The sequence below is a fragment of the Rissa tridactyla genome, chromosome 21, assembly GCF_028500815.1.
Source record: "Rissa tridactyla isolate bRisTri1 chromosome 21, bRisTri1.patW.cur.20221130, whole genome shotgun sequence".
NCBI lineage: Eukaryota > Metazoa > Chordata > Aves > Charadriiformes > Laridae > Rissa > Rissa tridactyla.
In genome coordinates, this window is record NC_071486.1 from 1,725,512 (window position 1) to 1,747,708 (window position 22,197).

The 22,197-nt window shown below is 64.1% G+C and overlaps 1 protein-coding gene across 1 annotated transcript in view; it reads right to left on the bottom strand.

Moving 5' to 3' along the window:
- SLC16A4 (solute carrier family 16 member 4) overlaps positions 1–22,197 on the bottom strand; it is a 383,212-nt gene that overhangs the window by 152,668 nt on the left and 208,347 nt on the right. The gene's annotated exons all lie outside the window — the stretch shown is intronic.

A 22,197-nucleotide genomic window follows, 5' to 3' on the forward strand; every position in this document is an offset into this window, starting at 1 on the left:
GGGTTACGCGTTTATACACGCGCACAAACCACAGATCCCCCCACCCCCGACACGCGCGGGTGTGCGCCCACAACCCCGCGTGCAGCACGCGCCAACACGTTTGCGTGCACACATGTGTTCGCACGCACACGCCAACACACGCACACGCTTTTTGCCTTGCTCCTGTCCCGCGACGGAGGTTCTCCTGCAGCAAATCCTGCGGGGGGGGGGTGACAACCTCCCCCTGGGAGCACGGGGCCGGGGAGGGGGGTGTGGATCCGTGTGCGTGGGACGCACGGATGGATCCTTGCCTGCAGGGACGGATCCGTTTGCACGGCTGTGCGTGGACGAGTCCGTGTGCATGGATGGATCCGTGTCCGCACGGGCAGAGCCACGTGGGCACAAGCAGATCCGTTTGCATGGGCCTGCGTGGATGGATCCGTGTGCACACGTGTGCATGGATGGAGCCACGCGTGCATGGATGGAGCCACGTGTGCATGGATGGATCCCTGTGCGCACAAGCAGATCCATTTGCCTGGACATGCATGGATGGATCCCTGTGTGCAGGAACAGATCCATGTGCACGGATGGATCGTGTGTGCATGGACCGATCCACGTGTGCACCCATGTGCATGGATGGAGCCACATGTGCGTGGATGGAGCCCCGTGTGCACAAGCAGATCCATTTGCACGGATGTGCATGGACAGGTTTGCGTGCGCACATGTGCATGGATGGATCCACATGTGCATGGATGGATCCACGTGTGGCTGGATGGATCCACGGATGTGCAAGGAGATCCGTTCGCATGGGTGTGCACGGATGGATCCGCATGTGCCTGGATGGATCCACGGATGTGCGAGCAGCTCCGTTTGCATGGGTGTACATGGACAGATCCGTGTGCATGGATGGATCCACGTGAGCATGGATGGATCCACGGATGTGCAAGGAGATCCATTTGCATGGGTGTGCATGGATGGATCCATGTGCATGGATGGATCTGCGTGTGCCTGGATGGATCCATGGATGTGCAAGGAGATCCGTTTGCATGGGTGTACATGGACAGATCCACGTGCATGGATGGATCCGCGTGTGCCTGGATGGATCCGTGTATGTGCAAGCAGCTCCGTGTGCGTGGACAGACCTGTGTGCACACGTGCGCATGGACGGCTCCATGGCTGCAGGGCTGGCTCCACAGCTCCGGGGCTGGATCCAAGCGTGCGGGGATGAATCCATGGCTCCACGGCTGGATCCCCGTGTGCACAAGCGGCTCCGTTTGCACGGCTGTGCACGCACGCGGCCCCGAGCGCAGGGATGGAGCCCCCGGAGAAGGGAGTGCAGGAAGAGACCCGGCTGGGGACAGACTCGGGGACAGCAAAGCCACCGGCTTCGGGGCGCCGGCCACGCAGAAAGCCCCATCCGTCCCCGCTCGGGGGATTTTCTGGTTGGCCGCCTGGTTGTTTGCAGGCAACTGGAAACAATTAGTTGCCATGAGGCCAACTGTTGCCTTGCGAAGGCGTTCGTCACCCTCGCCAGCAGCAGAAAGCAAAATACTCCGTAAACACCGCTGGGTGCGAGCGACGGCCCCGGGGCTGCGGCCGTGACATGGGGACAGTGACAGCGGGGCCGCGTGTCGGTGACAACCACCACATCCGAGCTTCGAGGAAGCGGCGGGCGGTATCTGCCGGCCCGGGGCGGAAACGCCGACCGAGTTTCACAAATTGCTGAAGGTTTTTCTTGGAGCTGAGAGAACCCCCAGGCAGCGGAGAACCGGGATCGGGGAGCCGGCGGGGGGAAACGACAGGGATTTGGGATTAGGGAGGAGCTGGGCACCATCCGGAGATGGGGACAACAGTGACAGGCCCCCAATGGCATCGAATCCGCGTGGGTGCCCCATGTCCTTATCACCGGTGGCCCTTGGCAACCGCGCGCAGACAAACATCCCCGCTGAGGATGATGGGGACGGGGAGAGGAAGGGGGAGGAAGGACGCCGGGGTTAAAAATGAGCCGCACTCGCAAAATAACCCCCTCTCTCACCCCCGACGCCGAGAGGTTATCTTCATTTTCCGTGATGAAGCAGGAAAGCGGCACCCAGCAGTGGGAGGACGGCGGGGTGGGCACCCAAGGGACACAGCCGGGTGACAGCAGCCCGGCGGGGTGACTCACGGGGACCCCGTGCCAGCGCGTGAGGCCCTTTGACACCAGCTGAGGACCACGCTCCTTCTTATCTCCCGCGCACTCACACGCGCGCACACACACACCCCACCCCGGCCTCAACCTTCTTTTTAAGTGACCGGAAAAGTGTGACATCGCCAAGTCATGGGACAAGCGAGCGCGGGCAGGGGGACGGAGGGACAGCGGGACGGAGGGACGGCATCGCGCTCGGGTTAATAATCCACCTCCGGCGTGACGGAGCGGGGAGAGCAGCAGCCGCCTCTTTCTTTTTTTGGCAGGGAAGTGGCTTTTGCCCCTCCTCCCCTCCCAAACCTGCGAAATCCCTGAGTCACGGGGCGGGGGGGGCAGAAATCGAGAGGACGTCGGGAGCGGCAGCGGGTGACAGCGGTGGCAGCACCCCACCACCACCACCTCCCCGCTCCCCGTGCCCGCAAAATTTGGGGAGGCAAAATTTGAGGTGAGGGCGAGCCGGCTGTCCCTCTCCCAGTTGCAAACTGGGACCAGTGGCGCTGTTACCGCTCTGGTAGTGGCCGGGGCCTGCTGCTGTCCCCATCTTCCTCGCACCCATATCCAAGATTGTCACCTGGCGGGGGGAAAGGCAGGATGAGGTCATGGGGGTTCCTGGGCATCCCGGGGGCTTTCCCATGTCTGCTGGCCCTCGGCGCAGGGGGATGCGGGATGCAAGCAGAGGGGATGCGGGATACAGGCAGAGGGGACACGGGATGCTCCTGGCTCCGAAAGGCCGGGAGCAGGCGCCGGTACCACCCCGTTTGCAGCCACATCTTGTCCCTGGCTGAGGTCAGAGCATCCCTGGACCCGCTCAGCGACGCTGCTCCGACAGCTTCCGCTCCAGCCATTCCCCCTCTTCCCATCCCCGGTGGGAGCAGAAACGCATCCCAACCCAATGCCTCATTTGGGGAGGATTTTTCGGGCCAGAAAGCACCAAAGAAGGGGTAAAACTTGCAAGATATCCAAATCCGCCCCCCCCCCGCCAGCTGCATCAGGGGACCAGGCTTGGGCTGCAAACGGCCTCTGCGGAGAAAGTTATTTCCAGCAAGAAAGTCCTGCAAGCTTTTAATCAGTTCCTTCCTCGGTGATTCACCGCGGGGCCGGTGGCTGAGTCTGCCGGGCGCTGCAGCGGAGCCAGGATCGCGGTCCGTCCCCCCCCCTCCGCCGCCAGCTTCCCAGCACGATCCGGGTTGGAGCGGTGTGTGCCCAGGCTGGAAATCCCCGTGGGAATAACCCGAGCCGGTTCCTTGAGGAGCGGAGGAATGAGGGTGGCGGGCGCTGCCCCCGGCTCGCTGCCAGCGGTGGGGACTCGAGATGTCACGAGCGGGCGGCAGGATGAGGATGGAGCCTTCATCCCGTAGCGAGCCCCTCGCTTCCTCCCCTCCATCCCTCCCATCCCGCCTGCTCCGCACTGGGACACTCCGTCCTGCCCTGGACCCCATCCCCCGTCCAGCCCCAATCACCCCCGTGCTCGGGGTCCCCCCAACAGCAGCCCCCCCTCCCCACGGGGTGGGCACCCATGGGAGGGGAGCGCTGGCCGGATCCGGTGGCTGTTGGTGGCCAGGCTGGGAGCGAGGGAACCGCAGGGTCAGGCTGCGTCCGGCGCCCGCGGAGAAAGTCCCTTTTTAGAGTTATCATAACCCGGGGTCCAGCCGTCCTTGACCGCGGAGGCTCCTCCGGGACGTGACATCCCCCCCCGACCCGGAGCGCGCTGGGGGGTCCCCAGGCAGGGATAAAGCTCAGCCCCTTGGCTGGAGGAGGGGTCGCCCATGCCAGGGCCGCATCCCAGGCGGTGAGGGGGGACAGAGGATGGGTTACGGCCCCACATGGGTCACCAGCGCGTCCCCAGCCTTCGGCCGGGGCTGAGTCACACCACGCTCTGGCTCCGCTCCTCCCTCCACCGAGGAATGTGGCTGGACATGGAGCCAAAAGCCTTCCCGGGCAGCTGCCCGCCGGCACCCACCGAAGCTGGGGGGGAGGACAAAGGGGGGGGGCAGGAGGTGCCACCGGCAGCCCCTCGGCTGCAGCGGTTTTGGGCTGGCGGCAGGAGGCTGCCCACCCTGCAGCATCTCCATGTGCTCCGTGGGACTGCACCCATGGGTGCTCAGGGCTCCCCAGCACCCCCAGTATACCCTGAACCAATGTGCTGGGGAGGGGGTGGGGGTGTCACAAGCCCCCCCAGTGTGCCCCATCCCCATCTCAGCCCCACACAGGGATTTCGCATCGGTTTGGCATCACCGGGTGCCCATGGCATGGTGCCATGTGGGTGCAGCCCGGTACCCCCCGGCTCAGCCCGGCTGGAGCCAAGAGGGCGCCGACCCCCAGGGAGGGTCCCGGGGGCTGCGCCGGGAGCAGCTGGGCACAGGTGGGGGCCGGCGGCCGAGCGGCGGCGGGGAGAGCGCGGCTCCGCGCCAGGACCGGGGGCAGGATGGGCAAAGGGCTTGGGAACGCTCCAGGGAAGCCCGGCCTTGGCGCCACGGTGGGGGGAGACCCTTCCCGGGAGGGCTGGAGGGGGGGGGGGCCCTGCGTGTCACCGGGGTCAGGCACGAGCTCCTGGGATGCCACCGCCCTCGAGCTGCCGTGATGGATGGAGACAGCATCATCCCTGACCTCGGCATGTGTCCCGGTGGCTAAATCCCTCCTTTGCCCCCCAAATTGGGCGCCTGCACCCAACGCGGGTCCGGCCACAGGCCAAGGGGGTGGCACCCCTCTGCCACCCACAAACGGCGGGGTGTGAAGAGGGTGTTTCGAGCCGCTGAGCCCGAGCGACGGAGGAGACGCTGCTGGGGCGTCTCGAGGAGGGTCCGGAGCCGCCTGGGGCCACAAACAGAGGCGGCGTTTGTCCTCCCCGCCGGGGCCGGTTGTTTATCCGCAGCCGGAGCTGTTGACATCAGCCACTGGCCCCGATCTCCGCCACGGACGGACACACACACGCGCAAGGCCCCGTCCCCGCGTCCCCAGGTGCCACCGGGGAAGGAGGAGGGGGGCGAGGGGACGGCGCGGGGTGTGCGAGAGCCCCGGCTGAGTCACGGCCTCATCCTGCTCCACACCCAGCAGCCGTCCCGCCGCCCCCCCCCCAGCGCAGGATCCCTCCCCGGGACCCACACCCCCCCTTTCCCTGCTTGCATCCTGGGAATCCAGGGGGACCCCCCCACCCCAAGGGGACATTCCTGCCAGCCAAAGTGACACCCTGGGGGTCACGCACTGGACACCGGGTGCTGTGGGGCTCAGCTTCCCCCCCCCAGCGCAGAATCCCTTCCTGGGAGCCGCACCCCCCCTTTCCCTGCTCGCATCCTGGGAATCCGGGGGGACCCCCCCACACCCCAAGGGGACATCCCTGCCAGCCAAGGTGACACCCTGGTGGGACAAGGATTCATCCCCAGGTGCTGTGGGGCTCAGCTGCCCACCCCCCCCGGGGGAAGATCCCTCCCCAGGAGTCACACCCCCCCTTTCCCTGCTCGCATCCTGGGAATCCGGGGGGACCCCCCCACACCCCAAGGGGACATCCCTGCCAGCCAAAGTGACACCCTGGGGGGACAAGGATTCATCCCCAGGGGCTGTGGGCCTCAGCCCCCATCATCTTCCTCGCCACGGACGGAGGGAGACCAAGAGAAGTGCCTGTGGGACCAGCTGGGTGGATGCAGGGATGGATGCAGGGATGGATGCAGGGATGGATGGACAGGGGGCTGGACAGACAGACAGATCGACCGACCATCACCCTCCAGACCCCCTGCAACGTGCAAAACCCCATCATTTTATTCCCCAATGCCAACCCCCATCCCCGAGGGGGGCGACGGGGGGGCTGCCCCGTCCCCAAGCAGGGCTCAGTCCCCGGGAGAGCCCCACAGCGGGGACAGGGGGGGACACACACCACACGAAGGGCCCCGCTCGCCGCGGAAGGAGCCCTCGCCTCCCGAAAGGAAGCGGCTCCTGCCAGGAATTCGAGGCATTACTCAGCTCGCCCGCCTCGGATCAGCTGTTTGGCCGCCCGGAGCCTGTTTTTCATTAACAGACAGAGGTTTTAACACCCTAAAACTGCCCCCTCCCTCCTGCCCGCGGCTCTGGGGTGGCCCCCCGAGAGTCCGAGCCCTACCTGGGGGCACGGGATGCCGACGGCAGGTTGAGGAAAGCCGGTGGCAATTTAGCCCTAACGAGCCTCGGCCGTGAGAGCTCCACGTGGCTCCGTGCCTGGATCCGGCCCTTTTCCATGGAAAGATGCAATTTGGGTGGCTTTTTGGCGGGATCGTGGTGCTGGGGGAGCTGCCGGTGCCGGGTTTGCCGATGCCGCCGCACACGCGTGCTGCGAGCCCAGCTGCACTGGCAGCCCGCTGCCCAAGCGGTTCATTTTGGGAGGAAAACAGGAGATTCGGACCCTCCGCGATGGCCAGCGGAGGCGAAAGCGGCAATAATGGGGCGAATGGGAGTTTCGGGGCGTTGCGAAAAATCTCTCCGGCCTCACACTTCTCCAGCCAAACTCCGCACATGGAAAGGTCTGGAATCCACTCGGGGTTTATTAAAAGCGTCGTTTGGGCTGCGGGAAAGCAAATAAATGCCTTACAAATGGCAGCTCCAACCCCCCGCCATCCAGGCAACCCAGGTCCGGCGTCACCAGAGGGAACACGGCAGGACCGAGCACAACCGGCATCTCTCGGTGAAAAGCCCGTTCCCAACGCTCCCACGCTCCCCGGCCAGCGCCGAGGCTAAATCCGGCCTTTCCCATCTCCCAGCTGGCCAAGATGCTCCTGCCTCCATCCCAGCGGCCTCGGCTTCCCTCCCAGGGAATATTTTCCTATCCCGATGCCTTCACCCTTTTCCCCATCCTCTTCCCCCCACCCATCGCAACCTCCATCCCCATTCCCAGAGCGGAGCCGAGCAGCCCCCCAGCCGTGGGGCCGACCGGCTCCAGCTGTTTGCGCGTGGTCGGAGACTCCAATTTTGATGCATTTGCTTTTTTTTTTTTTTCCCCGAGGAAAACTAATTGTTCTTTGAGCAGGTGAATTGTTTCCCCGCTCCGCCAGGCAGCAAACACCCCATCCCACCCCAGGGAGCATCAGCTGAGCTGCGGGTGCCAGGGTGGGGGGGGGGTGGGGTTCAAGCAGAGCTGGGAAACGGGGCGCTCACGCAGGGATACAATCACAGAACGGTTCGGGTTGGGAGGGACCTTAAAGATCATCTCGTTCCAACCCCCCCTGCCCTGGGCAGGGACACCTCCCACCAGCCCAGGTTGCTCCAAGCCCCGTCCAACCTGGCCTTGAACCCCTCCAGGGATGGGGCAGCCACAGCTTCTCTGGGCAACCTGGGCCAGGGGCTCCACTGCCCTCCCAGCCAAGAATTCCTTCCTCAGATCCCATCTCAATCTCCCCTCTTCCAGTTTAAAACCCTTCCCTCTCATCCCATGGCTCCCCTCCCTGATAAATGCAGCAAAGCTGGTCAAAAATAAGGTCCCACAGGAGTTTTTTTTTTGGGGGGGGGGGGCTGCACGTCATGCTTAGAGGGGGAAGATGCTTCGGGGTGCCTGCCCCCCCCCCCCCGCCTCCCGGCCGATAGCACCGCGTGTGCCCGGCCGCCGGGTCCGTGCACCTTCGCCAAGAGCGTTGTATCATCCCCGGGACAGCACAAACAACCTTCAGCCGCCACCAGAAAAACACAGGCTGATGCATCTTGGCACGCGTTGCTGCGCCTCCACCCATCCTCCCGCCCCGGCAGCCCTCCGGCCCCCCCCGGGACCGCCGGCAAAAAACGGCCCCCACAGCCCCTCCGAAAGCCCGCGGAGCAACAGGCTGTCGCAACAGGGCGGGAGGAAACGGTACCCGGCGAGGCTGAAGAGCACGAAACCGCGATAGGGAACCTGCAAAGGCGCTTGTGGCCCCGGAGAGCGGGTGATGCTCGTGGGGGGGCCCCTGGCCTGGACCCCGAGTTTGGGTCACCTTCCATGTCTTTGCATGGGGAGGATGCGGGATGAGGGGCCAGGATGCAGGACGCTGAGTGCCTCCAATCCCGGAGAGAGTCGGCAGCCTCCAAAATGATCCCTCCCATCCCAAGCAACGGGATGGACCAAGGATCCTCAAGGATCTTGGAAAGGCTTAAATTTAGGGACTGAGGCGAGCCAGGCAAGTCCCAACCTCAACAAGGAGACCCAGGCATGAGCTGGGGCTCATCCATCCCCAAACTCGCTCCCGGCCATGGGGAAGGGGCTCCGCGTCGCTCCCCCGGCCCGGCGATGCCGTGGGGCCAGTCTGGTGCTGCCGCATCCCCCCGCCTCGGCGCTCGTCATGAAGTATCTTCCAGCGGAATTCCATCCCGCCGGCCGCTGCTGTCGCATCTGGAGGCCGGTGCGGTCTGCTCCCTCGCCGAGCTTCATTTCCAAGCAACCACGAGAGTTTTCCATCCTCTTTTGATTAGCGGGTGGTTCCCGCCCCACAGCCCTCCGCCAGTTTGCCCCGAGCGGGGGCCAGCAGCCCCACGCTCAGCCAGGGACCTCGGCCATGATGTCCCCAGAGGTCCCCAAGAATCCCTGAGCTGTTAAAATTCATGATGACCCCCCCTCCACGCCTCCCTCCCGGTATGGCTGTGCCGTTGGCTGGGGAGGGAGCCCGGCTCCCCGTGGCTCTGCTGGGGGAGGTGGTGGCACGGCCGTGGGGACCTGCCTTCTGCCAGCAAGCGGTCCTGCTTCCCAGAAAACAGCCCCAAAATGGGAATCAGCAGCCGAGGAAAGGGGACCTGCCCCACGTTCTCCCATCCAAGGGTTCCACGGCCGCGCTGGAGCCCGCACTGGTCTCTCATGCCCGGCCAGAACACCAGGGCTTTGCTCAGCGCGGTGCTGGTGGCACCGCTCCATAGCCCACTGACTGTCCCCAAGGGTGGGGGACCCCCTGGGTGCCCCCGTCACCCCTCCCCGGGGAGCACCCAGCTGCAAAGAGGATGCGCTGTCCCCCATCCATGCTCCCTGATGGGTGGGATAAATCCCTCCGGGAGCTCCTGGAGCTCAGGTCCCGGCCACCCAACAGGTCCCCCCTGCTGTCCCCAGGTCCCCAAGCCCTCCCTGGGCCCCGTCCCCGCTCACGGCGCTGCAGCAGCAGCGGCTCGGCCACATCTGGGGCTGATTTTCCATGTAAAGCCACATTGGCCTCTGGGATGCAGAAGCCGCTGCGGAAAAGCCCGCGGGAGCGAAGGGAAGAGCCCGAGGGCTGGCTCAGGATGTGGTCGCTTGACCAGGGGGACAGTGGAAGTTGGGGGGTGGGGGGGGCAGAGGGGTGAGTGCTGCTGGATGGGGGCAGGGGGGGGCCGAAACCTCCCCCCGCCGCTCACCCGGACCCCGCCAAGAACAGTCTCGTCGTGGCCCTGGGGATGGGATTACGCCGAGCTGGAAGCACGTCCTGCCGCGAGCCCAGGAGCTCCATGACCTCACCACCACGTGCCTCCGACGAGGAAGGAAAAGAGGAAACTTATCTTTTTCTTTTTTTTTTTTTTTTAAAAAAAAAAAATATAATAACCTTTGCCCGAACTTTTTCCTGGGAGGGAGAGCGTGACCCAGGGCCGGCACCACTCACCCTGCCCACGACAGCGAGCGTCACCCCGGGGTGACGGCGAACCCCTCCCAGCCCCACGCGCTGCTCCCGCATCCCCGGCCCACGGGGACGGACGCGGGGACATCACTCCGGGCCACGCTGGAGCTGCCACCCACCTCCCTCCCCACAACCCCACCGCTGCCCTGTCCCAGGGGCGCAGCCACCCCGCGGGGCCACCCTAGGACAGGGTTGTCACCGTGCGCTATGGGTGCTGCATCCCCCCCCACACACACACCCCCTTGCACACCCTCGCCGCATGTAGAGGAAAGCTCGAGCTTCGCAATGCAGCGGCCGGCGTTGGGAAACGAAGCCGGGGGAAGGAAGTTGTGCCCGGGCTAATAAAGACATCGAAACCGTTTGTGGTTTCCGCGTGGGTCGCGTCCTCCTTCTCCCACCTCCTCCCCCACTGGTGTCCCCCGGGGCTCGGTTCTGCCCCCCTCCACCCCAAATCCCCATCCCACCCCAGGGGCTGGCGCTGGAGCCCCCCCGGCTGCGGGAAGGGAAACTCCGATTAAAAAAAAGAAAAAAAAGAGGAGGAAAATATTCCTTCCTCCCGGTGATCGCGGCACAGAGCCCACGTCCATCCCCAGGGACGGCGAAATTACACCTGGCCGCAGCAGGGAGCTGGGCAGGATACGGAGGGGCGACACCTCGGTTATCCCGAGCTGCTGGAAAGGCAGCAGGAAAGCAGGACACCTGCCGGGATTGGCTCCCTGGGAAAAACCCCCAAACGGCTGGGAGCTGCTAATTCCCCCTCCAGCACCAGGTCTCTTGGCTGGGATGGTCCTGGGCTGGTTTGGCTTCGCTTCGGCCCTTCCCCTCGCAGCCAAGGCTCGGCGTCACCGCGAGGTACCCGACCCCAAAAGCGGCACCTTCGCTTCGGGACGGGAGGGAAGGGGGGGGAAAAAAAAAAAAAAAAAAAAAGAGTCAAATCCCAGGAAAGCGGCTGGAGCCACAGCTGCCCCGTGGCCCCCCCAGCACGGAAAAATGAAACTAGAGCCTCTCATGGGCTGAAATCTCCTTTTTTTTTTTTCGGACGGGAATAAACCTGGTGCAGCACCCAAAGCCACCCCCAAAGACAGAGGAACTCCCCCCCCGCCCCCCAATTTCAGGGCAGGAGGCATTGGCAGCAGGATCACCTCCAGGCTACGGATTTAAGAAGAAATAAAGCTTAATCCCTACCTACAAGGGTGCAAACGGAGCTGCTGGCTCCTCTTTGTACAGCGCCTGGCACCGGGAGCGAGCAGGACCTGAGCTGCTATCGCACCAGGGAGAAAACGGATTGGGATTGGGATGAGCAGAAGCCAAGGGCATCCATCCCTCCAAAACCCTTTTGCTGTGTCAGGGAGGCAAATTTATCCCCCCCACACACACACACACCCCCCCGGCGTCAGGACCAGCACTCGGCAGCTGGTTTCTATCAGCTCCCAGGGCTCACCTGGCCCAGGGGGGGCCGTGCAGGATGTGGCCAAGCATCGGCCAAGCAGGTTTTTTTCCCTTTTTTTCCCCTATTTTTCCCCTTGGAAAAGGAAAAGCGGATCCGGGTTTGCTGCAGGGCTGAGCAGGGCTCTTTCCTGGGGTGAAGCAGAGGAAGGAGGACCCTGGGGGGGGGGCAAGGAACTCAGCCTCCCTCCCCACGACGGCACCGCGTCTTCCACCGCCTTCCCGTGGGCCGGGGGCCGGGGCTGCGCAGGCAGGACCACCGCTGTCACGGGGCAGGATGCGTCCCCCGGAGGGGCTGGCTTTGGGGGTGTCGGGGTGGATGCTTCCCATGCCGGAGGCACAGCTCACACACACACCCCCCCCCCACCCCCAGGACGTTTTTGGGCTGTTTTCTCCCCTGATCTTCACACATTCCAGCCAGGCTCGGCTGCTGAGTCACGCTTGGCTGGGCGGAGGGACAAGGGACCTGCCAGGGGACAAGGGACCTTCCCACCGCCTGCCCCCTTCCACGAGGAGAGACTCATCGAAATCGCTCCTGGGATGAAAAGCACCCAGCACCCTCATCCCCCGGGCACCTTCATCCCCAGGGCACCCTCGATAATGGGGTACCCACACCTCTGGGCCACCCTCACCTCCCTGGCACCCTTCGTTATGGAGCACCCACACGAACAGGGCACCCGCACCTCCAGGGCACCCTTAGTAATGGGGCAGACACGTTAATGGGGGACTGTCACCTCTGGGGTGCCCTCGTCTCCAAGGCACCCTTATTTATGGGGTACCCTGACCTCTGGGGCACCCTCAGCCATGGGGCACCACCATTAATGGGGCACCAGCATATCTGGGACACCCTCGTTAACGGGGCACCCACCATCTCAGGGCATCCTTGTTAATGGGGCAGACACATTAACGGGGGACCCTCACCTCTCGGGTGCCCTTGTCTCCATGGCACCCTCATTAATGGGGCACCCGCATTAATAGGGCACCACCATCATCTCTGGGACACCCTCAAATCAAGCCCCCCCCCCCCCCCCCCCCGACCATTTCACGGGCAGCAGCATCTCTGGGGCACCCTTATTAATTGAGAACCCACATTAATGGGGCAACCTCATCTCTCGGGCACCAGTATTAACTGGGCACCCCTCGTTATGCGACATCCTCCCCTCCAGGGCGCCCACCCTTTCCAGAGCATCCCCCCCCCCCACCTCCACGCTCCCCCCCGTGCCCTGTTTCGGCAGCCCCACGGGTGCTGCATCCCTGTGGAGCATCCCCTGGGCATCGGGGCCGGGTACCCCCATGGGTACCCCAAAGTCAGCGGGAGCACCCAGGGGCCGGGGAGCATCCATCGCCCCTCTGCCTCCGGATCGTGTGAGCCTCTCCGGGCCTGGCTTTGTGCTTACAGAGCCGGAAACCAGCTGCCGTGGTTTGGAAAAAAAGAGGAAAATTTGAGTTTTCCTCCTCCGTAAGAATGAGATTGGGGGAAGGAGAAGTGGCTCTGGGTCCTGGGCAGCCCCAAGGAGCCGCCACTTGACTTTCCCCCCAGAGTATTTGGGGGAGGATTTTATTTCGCTGATACAAATTATATTTGGGGCACTTTTTATTCCGGTTTCCTCCCGGCAACGGGCCGAGATGAGTCAGAAATCCAAAATAAAAGAAAAATAAATTTAAAAATAAAGGGAAGTAAAGGCGAAACTCCCACCCTTCTTGCAAATAATAACGGCGCAGCTTGTGCCGGAGCTGCCGGATGGAGCTGCGGAGGCTGGAACCAGCGCAGGCACCCCGAGTGCTGGATGGTGTCCTGGGCCAGATCCTGCAGGATTTTGGGGTGCTGGAATCACCGGCTCACGGCCAGCTTATGCTGGGCTGCGTTCCCTGCTCCATACCCCCGCGTCAGGCATCGAGCGTCGCTCCTCGGGCGGAAAAACCCCGCGCCGGCCTTGAGCGCCGAGTAGGATTTTGGCAGGGTGATGGGTTTACTCAGGCTGGAAAGGAGCCGGCCCTTTCCCGGGAGCGGGAGAGGAGATTTAACCCCTCCGGCCACCTCCATTCCCCCTCGCTGTGCCCGTCCCACCGCGCTGGCCGGGGCCTGGAGGTGACACCGGCGTGTCCCTCCTCACTGCAACGCAACCGGTGGCTTTCCATGCCCTGAAAATTTGGGGCCGGGAAGGGTGGTCCGGGCGGGTATTTGAAAATAAGCAGCCATGGTTTGGCCAGACACCCTGCCCGGCGCTGCCGTGGTGCTTCTCGTCCTCGCCGCGGCCGCAAATCCCCGCCGTCCTTCCCAAGGGTTTTGCCAAATATGACCCCCAAGCGGCGACGGGGCCGGGGAAGGGGCCGGGGTGGCTGCAGACCCCCTCCTGTCCCAGCAGCTGGTTCCTCTGCCAGCGCCTGGGTCATGCCTTTCGCCAGCTCCTTAATTAACCAACATCATCAAAACGCCTTCTGGGTTGGAGCGGTGCCAGCCCCGCGGGCTGTGCGGCACCGGCGAGCATCGATGTTGTTTACAGCCGGAAAAAAAAAAAACAAACCACCCCGCAACAGCCTTCGGCGCCGGGTTTTGGCAGGAACGATGGCCTTACTCAGGCTGGAAAGGAGCCGGCTCTTCCCGGGAGCGGAGCTTTAACCCCTCCGGTGAGCTAGGCTCCATCGCAAATTCATCTTCCCCAGCTCCTTACTCTTGGGGCACCTTTGGGTGCTGGTGGGTGCAGAGCCTCCCGTGCCGTTCCGAAATCCCCGTTTCTGCTCTGCCGGACCGTGTATCTCCATCCTCCCGGAGCAGCCAGATGAAAAGTCAAAAAAAAAAAGGGAGAAAGTTATAAATAACCCAAATAAATAGCCCAAAAAAACCCCAGCTGCAAGGGCGACAGCAAGGACGGAGCCCCGTGGAGCATCCCTTCGGGGATCCGAGCCGCCGCGGAGCGGGGCTTTCCCCTCCCTCTGCCCCACACCGCCCCATGGTCCCGGGGGTCTTTGCTGTCTGCGCTCTCGATGTCTGGGTTTGCACCACCCGGGAAGCTAGAAGCTGCTTTGTTATTTTATTTCATTTAACTACAAGCTGACATTTTCAAGCAAGTGCCTGATTTCAAGCATCTGGAGCCAGATCTGGTCCCTTTTTACGGGCTGGGGTGTCCATGAGCCTGAACCATCCCAGCTGCCGCCCTGGGCTCGGCCCTTCTCCGTGGCCTCCTGCTGAGCATCCTGCCCCACCGCTCCGTCCCTCACCTGGAGGGACCTGAATCCCAGCTCCTCCATTGACATCTCTAGCTGCCAGACCCCGAGATGGCGCAGAGACACTCAGCTCCCTCCTGTCCCATAGACCAGCCTTGGCCAAGGCGTCTCCGACCACACCGGTGAAGACCAGGGAGGTCTAAGTCTGCAGGCACCAGCTCAGACCCACCACATCCCTCCAGGACCGTCTACGCCCCATATAAGCAACGACACAGCTCGCTCTGTGACCCCAGGAAGCTGCTGGTGGCATCTCAGGAGGCGTCAGCATCTCCCAGCTTCATGGTCCTTGGCCTTTGTCTCTTGCCTGTCCCTCAAAAGCCACTTTGGAGGCTGAACTGAGCACCGGGAGATGTTCACACGGCAAAAATCACCCCCCAGGGAACGCAGAGCCCCTTTGCCTTTGGCAGCTCCTCTCCTCAGCTCCACCGGCTTCTCCAGCCCTTGCTGGAGAACCCTGGGGACTTGTAGGGATGAGTTTATTTCAAACCCATCGGTGAATCACCTGGGTTTGCTAATTCCCTTGCCTTTGCCACATCCATCAGTGACACGGCCACCGGACACCTTCCAAACCGGGAGAAAAAGGCATTGGCTTTCGGTTGGATTCACGCTGAAGACACCACCTGGGCTGGCAGATAAAAGAGACCAGAGACATCCCAATAAAAAAAAGAAGGAGTGAGCGCCCAAGCCTTCAGAGATTGGGATACTTTTCTCCAGAAGCTTACGTAGAGCAATTTTCGGACCTGATCAACCCCTCGCCGGCCGGAAAATGGTCTCGGATGCTCATGGCATTCAGGCACACGTCCCTCCTGGTGTCCAGCAGAAGCTGCAACTGGGCTGAAGAGGACAAGGGGAGCCGATGGTTTCTCCTCCCTGGCCAGCTTCCCATGGGAGCCAAGGAATAAGGAAGGTCAAACATTTTCCATCCCGAGTATTTATCGATGGAATGTCATTTTCTGGCAGGAAACAGTTGCCTTTCGGGGGATAAAACCAGCCGTTTGCGTCCCAGCAAGGCCCAGCTGTGTTGGTCTGAAAGCGGCACTGGGTGACTTGGGGCACCCGGGACTCCTGTCCCATGTGTCCCGTGGGATCAGGGACCGTGGGCAAGTGTGGGAGATGCCACCTGATAGCAAGAGTAGGAGCTGGGATTTCCCATAAAACGCCCCGCAGTGCTCCTCATCCTGCCCCAGTTCCCCCCTTCCCGGCTCTGTGCCCTTTCGCAACCACCTTTTACCCAGCTTCTCCCACCCCCGAGGGTGGGAAGGACCCAAGACGCCCCGTTGAGGACACATCCGATGACGGGCGAGGAGGAACCCACCCCATCCGATGCCCTGGGAACCACTTGCCGTGGGCTTCCCCCACCCACCTCACACCCCGTCTCCCACCGCCCCACGCAGCCGGCATCTGGTCGCCCTTTCACAATTTCCTCCGGAGCTTCTCCATCGAGCGAGACACCACGAACCCGTGCTCGGTGGCACGCTCCTCGCCTGTCCCCCGCCCGTCACCTCACGGGTGGCTCCCAAATCAATCCCACGGCCCACGAGGTCCCTCTGAGCGTTGACTCAGCAGCACATCACCCGGGGAAGGGAACCCACCGCGGCGGCGCCCGCTCGCAGCCGTTTTTGGCGCCCCGACCAGCTCAGCATCATGTGCTGCCGTCGCCCTTGTGCCACCTCATCCGTCACCCTCCCTGGAAAGACGCCGGGGAAAATGTGTTTTCCCTGGAAGCGCCGTCGCCTGCACCGTTCGACCCCACCTTCCTCCTCCTCGTCGCAGCCCCAGGCTCGATATGCGAAGGCAAATCTCCCAACTGGGTTGCATCGGTCCATGGGGATGGGTTTGGGTCCCCGACCAGCTCCGGCTGCTCCGTCCAGGCGAGAAACTCGGCTCGTTGTCTTGAATGAGAAGAGTTTGGGCTCCCGAGCTCCTCTCCATGCCAGGCTGAGACCCGGCTGGGTCCCTCGGTCCCCCCAGGATGAGGGATTTGGTGGCTGAGCTCTGCTCCCCTCTGAATTTGGGGGGGGGGGGGGGTTTAGGGGTGGAGGAAAATTCCAAGGGCCAGATCCTGCTGCCAGAGGGGGTGCTGCTCTGGGAAGCTTTTGGGTCAGGTTTCCCCCCTGGGTCGGGCAGCGATGAGGAGGAGGGAAGGGGTGGGAAGCGGGATGGAGGGGCAGCACGGGGAGATGCCGACTCTTCCCATGGGGAAATTCATCCCAAATGCCAAAACCGGAGCAGAAGAAACCCCTTCCCAAGCTCTCCTTGGGCTCCCTGGGGTCCCCGCGCTGCTCGGGGGACGCTCCACGCGTCAGGGATCCCCATTCCCCGTCCCGGAGGGGGATGCATCCGTGGGCAGGGATGATTTTGGAAGCCTGACCTCCGCGACCCACCTCCCTGCCCTCTCCCACCCCCAGCCGACGCTTATCCCGACACCCAACCTTCCCCCCCAGCCCCGGAGCATGGGAAACACCGAGAAGCACCTCCAAACCCTCCGGGGATTCGCAGCAGCTCGGCCACCCCCGAAGGGGGCTGTAACCTGCTCGTTTGCGTGCCCTCGTCACCTCTAATTAAAGCCTTCCAGCCTCCGCCACCTCTGGAAATCCCCGAGCCGTGGCCAGGCTGCGCTGCTGGTGGGATGGGAGACGGTGGGGAGCGAAGCCCCCCCCGCTTCCAGGGGTGACGGCGGGGACGCCGCTTTTCCCTCTTCACCCCAAAAGCAAGATGCTCTTTTTTTTTTTTTGCAGGTTTGTGGGCGAAGCCGCGGGGCCGGCTGCATCCCTGGGGCTAAAAAGGCTTTTTTTACGTGGCTTTCACGTGCCTTCACGGGGCTCCTGCCCCGTCCGTGGGCTGGGAGGATGGGTCAGGATTTGGCAGGGTGGAGGGGGAACCTGAGCAATCCTTGTTTTCCGCAGTTCCCTCGCTGCTTTTTCCCATTTGAGCCTTTTCAAAGCCAAAAAAACCCACCAAAATAAACACACCTCACGGTGTGAAGGTCACCGGTTTCCACGATGCCCTGCTGGCCCTGGGCATCCCCGGCTGAGCCGGATACGGACCCTCGGAACCCCCCCCCAAAGGCATCACCCGCTCGCCAGCATCTTTCTCCATCACCCTCCAGAAATGAGAGAGGAAAAAACAATATAAATGAGCAACAGGTTAAAAAACAGAGGTGGCAGCTTCCCACTGGGGCGCTGCTCCCGAAAAGCCTTTGAGGCCATCGCCGGAGGGATTTTTGGAAAGCCAAGAGGCTAGAAAAGCCCCGGAGATTTCTTCCCCTTCCTCCGAAGAGATGGGATTCAGCTGAAAAAAAAAAAAACAGGATAAGACAGAGCGACGTGGGGCAGGACGCCCCACGGCCCCGGGGCTCAGGGTTGGGTCCCCAGGGGACCTTTCTCCCTCGGGGTGACCCCGAGGAAGTGAGGGGTTTGGTGGTGGCACCCCGCGGGGACGGCGGAGATGCAGCCCCCAGCGAGCCCCCACGGCAAAGGGACGCAGCAGGGTGACAGGGACCCAGCAGTGGCTCCGGGTGCCACACCGGCTCCTGCGGTAGATGCCTAAAACCACGGGCGGGGACGGGACGCGGCGTGCGGGGGTGACCGTGGACCAGGGACAGAGCGAGGGGGGTGCGAGGAGGCAGGGTGACAGCGGGGTGTCACCGAGCATCCCTCCATCTGCCCCCTTCCCCCCCCACGTCACCCCAAAACGGCATCCGAGCCTGGCTACCACGATGGTTGGGCCATCGGCATGTCACCGTCACCACCAAGGAGACCCCTCCGCAGAGGGAGGAAGGACGCACGGATTTGGGAATCGCCAAGAGGGACATCCCGACCCTGTGCCATTCTCCCAGCCTGGGGGACAACCATCCGCCACGTTTTCCCAGTCCCAGAGGGGGTTAAACCGTCCCCCGCGCGTCCCCAAAATAACGACGGGGCGGGTGGGGGGGAGCGAGCTGCTGGTCCCTGGCAATTAGGCGGCAGGTCCGGGGTACGCCGCGGTCCGCCCCACACTTGGCCTCGGTGACGTGGGGACAGAGCCCGGCGGTTGGTTTCGCGCCGCTGGCTGGCACCCAGCAGCCGGAGCCAACAGCTGCTTTCTGGTACCGCGGTGGCCCCGGTGACACCTGGCCGGGAGCGATGTGTCACCCGTAATTCCAGGAATTTGGTGGCCCCGCCGTCCCGTCTCCCCAACTCCGCCTGGGTTAACCCCCCACGCCCCCCGCCCAAATTGGCGCCCACCCCAGGCTGTCCCCGGGGCCTGATCCTGCATCACCACCACCCCCCCACACACACAGGGGACGGGGTGGGTGGCTGATGGCTGGGGCATCAGGCTGTGTCCCCAGGGCTGTCCCCTTAGTGACAGCGGGTGTCCCCCCGCCCAGAAGCTTTACAGGGCAGAAAAGGGGGTGCAGGATGGGGCCGTTTTCCTCCCCCGAATAGCTGCGTTTTGGGGCCAACTCACTGATTTTTAGCACATGTTGATGTTGGGGGGGGGTGGTTCTAAAGCCGAAACGGTGAAAGGCTCCGGCGTGGGGGTGGGAGAAACCCCCGAGCCCCTGCCCGGCTCTTCCCGAGGGGTTTGGTGGCCCTTGGGGACTTCCCGAGCCTGGGGAAGGGTGAGGGGGGGTGGGACACAGTGGGGTTGGGGCTGCGCGGGGAGGTGTCACCTCTGGCTGGGAATCGGGGGGGGGGGGGAATAAAAATAAAGTGGCTTTTTTTTTTTTTTTGTATAATGTTTCTGCAGCCAGCGCCATTCCCAGCTTACCCAGTGGGGTGACTGGGAGGAGCTGGGAGGAGGCGGGGCGAGCGCCCTGTCCCTGCGGAAGGGTGGACATGGATGGGCCACGGTCCTCCCCGCGCTGGGGGTGCTGCCGGCGGGGGGGGGGGGGGTGTTGGATCGAGCCCACCCCACACCCATGGGTGCCATAAAGAGCTGGATTCTCCAGCCTGACAGGGCCGAGCCCAGAGAGGCGGCGGGATGCTGGTGGGGAAACTGAGGCACGGCCAGGGTAGGGGGGAGCGGGGTGTCTTGGTGGCCTTGGGACGTGGCTTGGGTGCAGGGGGAGCTTGGGGTGGGGGGGGACCACCCCGAGGTGATGATCTGGGGCCGAGCGGGTGCCACCATCGTCCCCAGTTAGCGAGCGCCCGACGGGGTTTGTTGTCCTGGTCCCAGGGACTTTGCTCCCGCCTCTCCTCTCGTCACACCCCCGGGGTCACCCCGCTGCTGGGGACTGTCACCGGGAAGGACCCGGCGCCCGCGAGCCCTGGGTGCTGCGGGGGAGCCAGCAGAGCTGGTTTGGGACAGACTGGTGACACCCCGGTTACTCGCTCCCCACGGCTCCCAGTAAGGGGGGGCTGGGGGGGCCAGGCTCCCCGCAGGGTGCTGTGGTCGCGCTGCACCCCAGCGTGGCCCAGTGCTGGCTGGTGGGTGGGACTGGGTGAACTGGGGAGCAGCCACAGCGACAAGCACCCCCCCCCCCAGCCAGCCAGCACCCAGCGCCCTAAATGGATCCCAAAAACCATTTAAATCCCCTCCAGAGCAGGACTGGTGCCTTGCGGGGGGGGACCTGGGGGGCATTTTGGCCCATATCCCAAGAGACCCCCCCCGCCTTCCTCCCCAAAACTCTCCCCAAGCCCCCCCCCCGCCCCCAGCAGGGTGCCCTGTCCCTAAGGAGGAGGGGACAAGGGGACCATGTCAGGGACACCCCCCAGTTCCCTTCCACAGCAGTGTATTTACTGGGGGGGGGGGGGGGGGGGGCGGAGCGGTTGGGGGGGGGCTGTAACCCCAAACCTCCCATGGGGACCATGGTGCCACATGTGGCTGCTTGTGTCCCCCCCCCGCCTCAAGAAATGTCACCCGAATGTCCCCAGCGCCAGGGACCCCGCTGGGGTCGGCGGTGCCAGCAGGACCTGGGGCGTCACCGGGCACATCTGGGGGCCCTATATATGAGGGGGGGGGGCCTGCACATCTGGGGGAGGGTGGGGGGGGTCGCACATCTGGGGACGGGGGTGACACGGGGACGTACTGCCCCCTGGTGGCCGCGGCTGGGCGCTGCACCCTGCCCCTCCCTGCAATGGGGAAACTGAGGCACGACCCCCCCACAGCCCCCACCCCCCGCCCCCCCCTCCCCGCTCCCTGAGGGCTATTCCCAGCCCCCCCCACAGCCTTGTCCCCTCGTACCTGTCCATCGGTGGTCCCCGAAGGCCCCCAAAGGGGTGTCACCGCCTGCTCCCTGCGATGCCTGGGGGGGGTGCGATGCCGGGGTCCCTCCGCCGTGGGGCCAATTTGGCCCAAAAACCTGGAAAGAAACTGGAAAGAGAGAGGGCCAGCCGGGATGTGACAGCCTGTGGGGCTGGGGGGGGACATGGATGGGACCCCACGCAGCCAGCGATGCCCTTGGGGACATGGTGGCCGCAGCCCAGCTGACCCATCACCCCCCCCACACACACACAAGCCGCGCCAGGATCAGCCCAGAGAAGCCAAAAGGCTCAAAATGAACCCAAAACCCACCTCGCTGTGCTGGGGGAGGGGCAGTCAGTGGGTCACCACGGTCCCACGGACACGACCCACGGCCAGCGCCAACCACACCGTGGCCACCCAAGTGACCCCCGGCCGGAGGGGACAGACTGGGGCCAGAGCTCACCCCGATGCTCCTGGGGGTGCCGAGGGATGGGTCCTGCAAAGGGGACCCTGCGGGATGGACACGCAGGGGCAGGTGACAGGGGTGACCCCACGGTGCCGGGGATGGTGACACCGCTGCCACCAGCCTTAACCCAAGCCACGGACCCGCACGCCGGATCCTGTCCCCTCCTTGTCACAAACCGCCCTGGAAGGATTTTTTCCCAGGGGTGACGGAGGCTCGGGGCAAGCCTGGCGTTGCCCTCCGGGCACGGGCACAGAGGTCTGTGGGTGTCACCCGTGTGGGATGTCACCAATGTTCATCCCCGGGGGGGGGGTGGGGTGGGTGGAGGCCTTAGGGTGTGGGGGGCACCCTGCCCGCTCCGGGCTGCAATCCCACCCGGGTGCCACCCGAGGTGACCGAGCCCTGCCGCAGGGTGGGCACCCCGAGGGGAGCGGGGTGGGGACGGTGACGCCAGGTGGTTGTCCCCCACCCTGTCCCCTACCGCCTCGCCTCGAGGCAGACGCCATGGGGCAAAGAGCAGGCAGGTGCGGTGCCGACGTCAAGCCCTTACCCCCGCCCGCGCCACCCTCCGCCACTTCCAGCCTGGGCGGCCGAGCCAGCGGCATCGGGATTGGGGTGAGCGGGGACACCCTGGGTGTCCCCCAGGGACAGGGACCCCATCTAGTGACATGGGGGGCGGCTGGGTCTGGCTGCTGGGTGAAGCCCGCGGGGCTGGGATGGGGCAGGATGGCTGGGCACGGCGGGGCAGGGGGGTCCTGCCACCCTCCTGGGTGGGGGGGTGGATGGTGTGGGGTGGCCGCAGGTGGTTTGGGACACACTGGGGGTGACATGGGGACGGTGCCCATCCCAGGACCCCGTAAGCAGGATCGAGCCGCCCTCGCTGGCCTTGGCAAGATGGGAGAAGCCTTCGGCCACTGGGGCAACCTCCCATCCCGGTAAGTACCCAGAAGTGTGTGTGTGGGGGGGGGGGTGTCCCCACCTTGGGGACCCCTGAGGGCTGGGTGGGGAGAGGGGACCGAGCTGCAGGACACAGAGGTCCCTCCATCCCTCCGTCCAGGAACGAATATGACGACGACCCCCTGCTCCGACAGGCCAACAGCTTCGCCCGCCCCAGCGGGAAAAGCATCTACAGTGAGTTAATGGCTGCACCCCAACGCCCCCCCCTCACC